The sequence below is a fragment of the Spodoptera frugiperda genome, chromosome 12 (genome assembly GCF_023101765.2).
Source record: "Spodoptera frugiperda isolate SF20-4 chromosome 12, AGI-APGP_CSIRO_Sfru_2.0, whole genome shotgun sequence".
Taxonomy (NCBI): Eukaryota; Metazoa; Arthropoda; class Insecta; order Lepidoptera; family Noctuidae; genus Spodoptera; species Spodoptera frugiperda.
In genome coordinates, this window is record NC_064223.1 from 11,378,523 (window position 1) to 11,387,989 (window position 9,467).

The 9,467-nt window shown below is 35.3% G+C and overlaps 1 non-coding gene across 1 annotated transcript; it reads left to right on the forward strand.

The window, feature by feature from the left end:
* The first annotated feature begins 214 nt into the window (after window positions 1–214).
* On the forward strand, window positions 215–354 carry LOC118263215 (U4 spliceosomal RNA). The gene has a single exon (XR_004782578.2). It is a non-coding gene; the product is annotated as a U4 spliceosomal RNA (small nuclear RNA).
* The last annotated feature ends 9,113 nt before the right edge of the window (window positions 355–9,467 follow it).

A 9,467-nucleotide genomic window follows, 5' to 3' on the forward strand; every position in this document is an offset into this window, starting at 1 on the left:
AAAACAGAAGTCAATAATAATATGTAATAGAATAACTATTTTTTTGACCTAGCACTACAAGATAAAATCAGTTTGCACTAGTGGCGCCACTGCGGCAATTTTTAGAAACCATGTTGTCTATATCGTAACTAGATGGCGTTGGGATCGAAATAGATCGCGCTATGGTTTCGTTACACCGATTTGGTTGGGTCGGCGCGCCGTACGACGAAAAGATAACTTTGCGCAGAGGCAATATCGTAACCAATGAGGTTAATCCGAGGTGCGATTATTGCTAGTTGAAAACTTTACCAATACCCCGCCGTGTGGACGTGAAATACCGTCCGCTATGGCAATTTTTGAATGGCCGTAACTGGCCTAATAATTACATGAAAATTAACTATTAACCTAATCAAATCAAATAATATGAGTATAGGTACTGAGAACCCAAAATAATGTAGGTATATATTATTACCTATATTATTTACTAATTCAAAATCACTAATATTAGAACTTAAGACGGGATATTTACCATGTTTATTTATGTTTATGAGTTTCCTATATTTCGGCACTGTTGCAAGCGCCATGATCACGGATGAACTGGACATAAACACAAATAAATATCCCGTCTTAAGTTCTAATATTAGTGTTAGTGACTATGTCAGTTTAAAAACTTATAATTCATAATCATTTCTTTATACTTGACTAGCTGACCCGGCAAACTTCATACCGCTTCAAACATTTTTTTCTCACCTTTTAAACCTTCCTTGGACTTTCACAAATAATTCAAGACCAAAATTTTCCACATCAGTCCAGTCGTTCTCGAGTTTAAGTGAGACTAACAAACAGCAATTGATTTTTATATATAGAGATATTGTGTAAATAAACCTACACATGTCATGATTTTTTCTATAGACATGCTATTTCTGTACCTGAAAAATGTCCTAGGAATGTAATACAGCATGGTTGCCTGTAGCGACGGCTACAGAGCACCGGCTGAGATTAATCTCGACACGTGCTAACGTGCCGCCGAATAAATATCCCTCGCTACTTATTTCATAAAAACACAAATGCCTTTATTTTCTCCCCTTTTTCAGTGTCTCTCTAATATTATAAATGTGAAAGTTTGTTTGTCTGGATGTTTAACCGTCAATCACGTTGAAACTACTGAACGGATTTTTATGAAATTTGGTATACAGACAGTGTATGAGCTGACTTGGATGATAGGATACTTTTTATCCCACTGGAATGCAAGCGAAGCCGCTGGCAGAAGCTAGTTAACAGATAAGGACGTAAAATAATAATATACTTACTTTTCTTGACGTGTTTAAAAGCATTGTGTTGGACTGCCACTTGACAAGATAAAGAAGAAGTACTTCTTCCAGTTTAAATTGAAATCAATCGAATCAGCATATTGCAGCATATTACGTGCCGTAATGTGCACCTCTGCCTACCCCTTCGGTGATAAAAGGCGTGACGATACTTACCTACTTACTAATTAATAAAGATTTTATACAAATAAAGCATAGTTCGAAAAAAAACAATTTTATCTACTGATATGTATTGCAAAATAAAACATCATTCCGTCACGTTCCCCGTGTAAAACTTGTACTTATTACAAAAATCTTTTTTTACAATTTCACGTTTTGTACACGTTTTCCCCTTTTACTCTCGCTACTGGCATACAGAAGGCCAAATTAAGGCACTTTTTGTTCAGATTCTTATCGAGAAGAAAAATGAGTGTAACATTTAATTTTCAGTGAGATTTTCGTGTTCAAATTACAAAAGAAATCAAAATCACACTTGTACGAAAATGAGAATTTTATTTAGTTCTCCATTTAGAATTTTCTCAAGTTACATTTAACCCCTTGTATATAAGACAAAAATAGAAAATATATTGTGTCTCGCGTGGATCCACGTTTCGACGTACAATGGGTTAAGGGTCAAGATTTTTTTTGGCTGACTTTCCATTGCGTTGTGAAATTTATGTATATATTGTAGGTACCCACCAGTAGCACGAAATCTGCAACTGTGCCTAGTATAATTATGGCAATAGGCAATAGGGTGCGACCTATTTATTACATGGGACTTTAAACACAAATGATTCGTCGTCGGCCACATTATCACTTACCACCAGGCGAGATGGTGGCTAAACGCCATCCTATTAAGTATAAAAAAGTGGGTGTACATTGTACAGTAGCATTACATATCCTTAATTATGGTTCCTTACCTCTACTACCTACCTACCATACTCTACCCCTTTAAAAATAAGAGTGGTGTCGATACCAACCTATTATACTGGTAATTCAACTGGTACACATTGACAAATATACTCGTAACAACGTTACACACAAACCGAGCTGACCACAAACCCGTACAATTTCGTCAATATTGATATTTGTTGACAAATATGTATGTATTACTCGAATCTCGTTCGATACTACTCGTATGTCGTGTGGTTGCTAGTGCTAGCATTGTTATTCAATCAATCTGGTTTTAGAGTCCGGAATTGTGTCCGGTATATGGCAATAAGGCTCACCCCCTATTACATGGGACTTAAAATACAGAATAATGGTGAAAAGTGGGTGTACAATTGTACATTGTAGACTTGCATTACGTGTCGTAAAGTCACCTCTGCCTACTAAAGGCGTGTCTTGCGATGATGGTTTTAATTCATTAACTGTCGTACTCAAAGTCATTTAATGTTTACTTAACACAGTCCTTAGCAATTGCATAATAATAATTATCCGCTATTTAAGCTATTGACTGTGATACAACCTGTAACCTGACCACATTTTCCTTAAAAGATTACTTCCTCTTCACGTAACTTTACCAACTTCCTTTGGTAGGCCAAATAATAATAAAGGTAGAAATCCATAAAGCCAAATCAACTCGCAAATCTTGAAACGAAACCAACGCAAATATTATTACAGTCGATTCATAATAATCGCTTACTTCTCGATTGTTATTCCGAATACGTTCCTCGCACGACTCGATTGGCTTCTATAGTTCATTACTCATGTCGATTGGCGATCGGTTAACTTCGGTCATGTTCGGCTGAACTCGGGAATCTGACATATTCCACACACGTCGTCATGTTCGCAGTATGATTTAATATTGGACCTACTCGTACATAATAACAATTTGAAAAACGTAAAGGGCTCAGGAATTTCGAAGAAATTCTCTCGAGTTATTTTTGACGGAAAATTAGGAGCCTTTAATATTGTACTCGTAAAACCACATGCTGGGCAAAGTTTAGGGAAAATGTATGAGTGAATATGACAAAAGTTTCTCAGACTGAATTTCAGGGTCCTTTTTCCTACATTCTTTATTTGTCACTGACTTTTTTTTCATAAATTTATATTAATGAAATCTATCGTTTTCTTCTCCTCTAATAATACTTTCTGATTTATTTTGTTGCAGGATCCAAGACAGTCTTTCATGTCCCTGAGACGCGCCTTCGATGACTTCAGTGTTCCGGTGTTTTCGTGGTTGTATCTACTGTAGATCCTGGCTTACAGGAGATGTAGCGGCTCAGGCAGGTTGTGACTCACTTGTCACATTAAAAAAATGTTATTTAGTCTCATCATAACCAGTAAATAACAAAAATTAAAGCTTAGCACTTAATAATGTACCTGTAAACTATAAAATAATCATAAAATAAAAGAATAATTCTAAAAAAAATCATTCGAGGCTTAAGATAAAAATACGAATGTAAATAAATCTAAGACACACAACCATTAATCAACTCATCGAATCGTAAATAAAATACAATTTACCCCTAAATTAATGATATTTCTTAATAACATTATTGACTAACTTGTCATACGATCTGAAATCCTCAGTGATTTCTCAAGTAATTTCTCAAAGAGCCAAACCATGTCAAACTGTCGATCGTTGTAATAAAACTAAGTACCAATATTACTTTTTTAATCTCACAATTGTAAAATGATATATTATTTATTCAATACTGGTTTATTGACGTTTAAAAGGCAATTTTCTTATAGCTAAAGGAAAAAGTTAAGCTTTTTAAAAGATTTAGATTTTTTATTGGAAAACCTCATTTTTATATTATCAATATTTAAAAATATTAAGGAATTTTAGGCACGCATATAGTTTTTCACGCATGCGGGTTCGAAATCAACAAACGGCTTGCCGTTTGTACTAATGTGACTTTTATAGACTTATATGTACTTTCTAAGATAATTTAGACACCACTGACAAACGATGAAGGAAAACGTGAGGAAACCTGAGCTTATAATTTCTAATTACATATAAGTTTGAAATCGCCAACCTGCATTGAGCAAACGTGATGATTAATGCTCAAACCTTCTCCATGTGAGAAGAGGCTTTTAGTCAGCAGTGGCCACTTATATGCTGTTGATGTGTGATGTGAAGGAATTTTAATAAAACTTAGTGGATTACTCAGACCCTCTACGGCAATATTACTATTATTAACTATTCATAAACATAATTCGAATAACACCCTTATTATACAAAGAGCTTTAAAAGCAACACTACCTCCCATTAAAGTCGTGGCAGATAATTTTAGAACACCTTATACAACATACTAACTTGTAACACAACTATAAACAAATCGAGATAACACCTTTTGCTACAAAACATGAGACAGTTACTCGTACATGACAGCATTACTAAAATGGAAATATTATAACGTATTCAGTGAAATAAGATACAGACAAAATACTCTTACACAACGACAGAACGTACTCACAAAATCTATTACCTTAATAAGAAGTTTACTCAGCAACAGCAAATAGGTACATTCATAACAATAATACATACATACGTACCGAATAAAATGGGAGAGCGTGTGTCTGTTTATTTGTCCTTCCTCAAATTTTTTTGGTAGATTTTCTAACCCTCCCTCCCTCCCACTTTTCTAAAATAGTGACTGTACGTTTGTATGGATCATTTCGCAATTTTCAAATCAGAAAGTTAATATTTAGTATGCAAACTATTTGAGATGAATAAAATATGCTTTGTGTTAAACGATTTTAGTGGGCTTATACTGCACGCTTATCAATATTAAAAGTGTGTACCAAATTTCAAAACAATCGAATGTCAAACAGGGTGTTAAATTCCAATTACTAAATTTGATCCAAATCCACAAACGTTAAAAAAACATTTAAAAAATGTGTGCATTATTGTTTCGTAAAATTGCCCTCAACCCTTTAAAAGAGCGGGAGCGAAACCACAGAGATCAACTAGTACAATACCTAATACATATTATATTCACAAAAGTACATCATATATTCGTACATTATTTCATCGAACCACCTCACGTACGGAATAATATTCCGCCATAAGCAAAATTGAAAACGTAAATACGGCCAACCGTAATTATTATTTCGGGCACACATCTGTTGGATGAGTAGAGATAGTACAACCAAGTCTTTTTGCCAAAGACCTTTGGAGTACTTATCACTACATAGTATAAAACAAAGTCGCTTTCTCTGACCCTATGTCCCTTTGTATGCTTAAATCTTTAAAACTACACAACGGATTTTGATGCGTTTTTTATAGATAGAGTGGTTCAAGAGGAAGGTTTACTTGTATAATACATTTTTTCATTAGTAAATTTTTACATCGCCTGATGGTAAGCAATCGCCCATAGACACTTGAAACACCATAGGCGTTACAAATGCGCTGCCGTCATTTTGGGGGGCAGGAATCAGGGGTTAGGAATTTAAGGGTTGTTGGAGAATCGAGGAGGCCGTGGTATCACTCCTGTCGAGCCATTGGCTCATTTGTGCCGAAGCATGACTCTCTCACACTTAAACACATGCGTGCGTAATATATCACCATTGCACCCATGCAAAACTGGGGTGGCACGCTAGTATATTTACATAAGACACATTTGCATCACACAGTTACTACTAGTGTAGTATAGTTGTTTTTTGTCACAACCCTTTGCTTGTGAAAGCACTGTGTACCTGAGCAATATATTCAGGATTCACGACACGGTTTTTGCTATTAAGTTAGAAGATGTAGGGAATTTCTTATGAATGCTTTGACTCCAAGCTGTATATTGTTTTGTTTTCTATTTATAGTCCTAATCTCAAGTCGTAAGCAATGCTTATACGATGTCAAAATTAAATGTAAGCTGAAGGCTTAGTACGAGTTTCTTAAATTAAGATAAAGGTACTGTATTAGTTTAAAATAGAGGTATCATTTTATTTGATTTGACTTTCTAAAACATATATCAAAATTGCAAACAGGGATCTTAGTACAAGTTTGATTTACGTTAAACGAAATCGAAACGAGACCGCGTTTGGCGCCATGATTGGCCGTCTGTAATGAAATAACCAATCAGGGCGCCGACGTTTTTATTCAAATCTGTCTTCTCTCAACCATTTTCTTAGATTCTTGTAAAATTCTCAACAACCAAATTCAACGTCAGCAGCACATAAACTCTTTAAAACAGCCTCAACAACGCCAAAGAACAAATGACGTCACAAATCACAGAACACAAATTAACTCAGACTCGATCAAGTCCATTGCGAATAGCGATCACATTTCTAAGAAAAACGGGAGTTTAGTATGTACCGGTAAGTGGAACTTCGTCGCTTTTCATTGGCCAATGTCAGGCGCATTGGGACTTAGGTCACGTATGGGATCGAAGAGCTGTATCGAATAGATTAAGGATACCAGCTGTGTGAGAGTTCTTAACAGTCATAGATAAGAAAATGTCTAGTGTTTTAGTCACTTTTCGATACTTTTTGTCCCATATAAATCATTGAAGAACTACCACCTAGATTTAAGTTTTATTTATCTCGTTTCTAAGAGAATTTAGGATTAAGTTCTCTTATTTGGTGAGTCTGAAATTGAATGAAATATGTTTTAGGTCGTATTATCTTATTAATTTTATGACTATGACGGCAATTACTTTGAACGAACGAACTGAACGTCAACAAAACGTTACTTGAAAGAGGTATACAGTAAGATTCGTAGTAATTGGCGTTCCATTGTCTCTGCCTACCCCCATGGAAGACAAGCGTAAGCTTATAATTATATCTATGTATGACTTTATATGTATGTTTGTATGTTTATATAACCATGAAACCATACCAATTTTATTTATGTTTGTTTTTCTTCAACGTTTAATTAATTATTATTTATTAATTATCGTTTCCCAATTTCGACCTTACACTGTAGTCAACAACATTATAGAGATGTTTGACTTCATCCTATGAAACACACAAGTTATGTATTACAAAATTACCCCAATAATCAACTACTAACCTACGCCACTACGGATTATCTACTAAAAGCAGACACGTCTAAAATTAGAGCCTTATTTAAAGGTTATCTTACCGAACATATCTTAGTTGGATAATGTGCCAATCCCCTTACTTTATATTCCCAAAGGATTCGGGTCAAAATTAAGCGGATTTCAATATAATCGGGAATCGATTCGAATATCATTTATCACTCGTCGACCTCGACTTTGCTCGGAATACAGAGTCGGGACTATTTACTCGAGTATCTCGTAATTCGGTGAGGTCGCTGTTACACCCTGTTATATTGATATTACAACCGATTGTTGGAACAATTGATTTCCATTAAATTGGAGTTAGATGGCTTTGTTGTTTCTTTTTTTAAGATGGATTCCTAATATTGGGTGTTTATGTGATTTGTTTCTATATATTAAGGAAGTGTGAACTAAATGATAAAGAATCTAAAGAAGAAAGTAAAGATACACTAAAAAAACGACAATTTTTTTTAAGTCGTGCTAATGTATTTATGTTTTTGATATAATTGTTAGCCGGTAAACGAGCAGACAGATCACCTGATGGTAAGTAATGGCTGCCGCCCATAGACACTTTAAACACCAGAGGCGTTACAAGTACGTTGCCGGTTTTTTGGCGATTAGAAATTTAAGGTTGTTAAGTAATACGGGATTGGGTAGATTAGAAATAATATGTTGAAATACACAACAAGTAATAATAAAATCTAATACATTTTTAACAAACTTCATTGTATAACAACACAACTCAACGGCAACAAACATATTTTACACCAGAGAGCAATAAATACTACAACAAAGGCAATAAAAACTACCATCATCATAAAACACACAATACTCCCTCTTACCGATTAGGAAACTCGACTTAGATATCGATTCCCAATCGATAGTCCTCCAATTCCCATCGCACTGGGAACTGCGAAGGTAATTTGATTGAGACTCAGCATAGCAGTGGCGCACCGCGCCTAATGCTCTCATAATATTAACATTGTTACGTATGTGTGGATGTACAGTCGGCAACGTTATTTAGTATACAGGTTGGAACATTAGAAAAGGTTCGGTATTGTTTTACTGCGTGGTTGGCGCGATGACTGGGCATCTGGCTGCCATGCAACGTGTAGGAGTGATCCTGAAATTGTTGTTTTGGGTCTGGCTATCATGTGCATATGAACTTGTATAATGTATGTTTGTAAATGTACTCACGACACAGGGGAAAATTCTAATGTGATGCAAAGATTTTTTTGAAACAAAATGAAAAATGTGGACAGTTATGTAGTGTAAGGCGCCACCCAGTAAGGTGGAGCGACGATATTTTTTTTTTGAGGGGGATAATCATCCAAAGACTTTTCTAGCCCTGTGCGAGGCATATCCGCAGAGCTAGTAGGTAGACAGTCGTAGAATGTGTAGAGCTAAAAATCGGACTGGAAAGCTAATTTTCATAGTACGAAAAAGGATTCATATTTAGGTATTATGATTATATTCCATTTGATTCGCTAATGAGACGGCCAACGGTCACAAAAGATAATAAGGCTTCATTAAAAGCATACAATTTATTACACAATAGCCACTGTCTCTGTCCTAAGATAATCTTATTACCTGCGTACCAAATATATTGGCTGACTGTACCCATTCCCGTATGTATTATTGTTACGCCTTCGACTAATTCGGTCCTGTTATGTAGTCTAGGTACGTTTACTGTAAATGAAGTGGTTTATATAACCTTGGACTGTGTATCCCTTTGTTATATTAGGATTAGATTTATAACTCTATACATACTTGAATATAGAATCAAAGTCATAACTGCTGCAAAAGTATGTCCTTTAGATTACTTTTTGAGAAAAAGTCTTAATGCTATTTTAGGGTGCTATTCAACAAGAGATGTGCTATGTAGTTATGCTACGAAGATATAATAGCTAAGCTGAAAAACTGTGTGACCGTTTCCACTGATACTAAGTTATGTAGCTGTGCATGGAAGCTGCGCAGCTCGAGTATATGCGAGTATGCATCGATAGTAGGGAAGCCACACGCATTCATAGCACTCATATTTCCATATAAAAACATAGCTTAGCTGAGTCCAATTCCACCAGTACTAACCAATTAATATGATTGGTGGAAGGCAAACGCATCCATAGCAACGTAGCATAGCACATCTCTGGTAGAAAATTACCCTTACAGTACTTTTTAGGAAAAAGTCGTGATGCTGTTTTTATAGAGTAGAAAG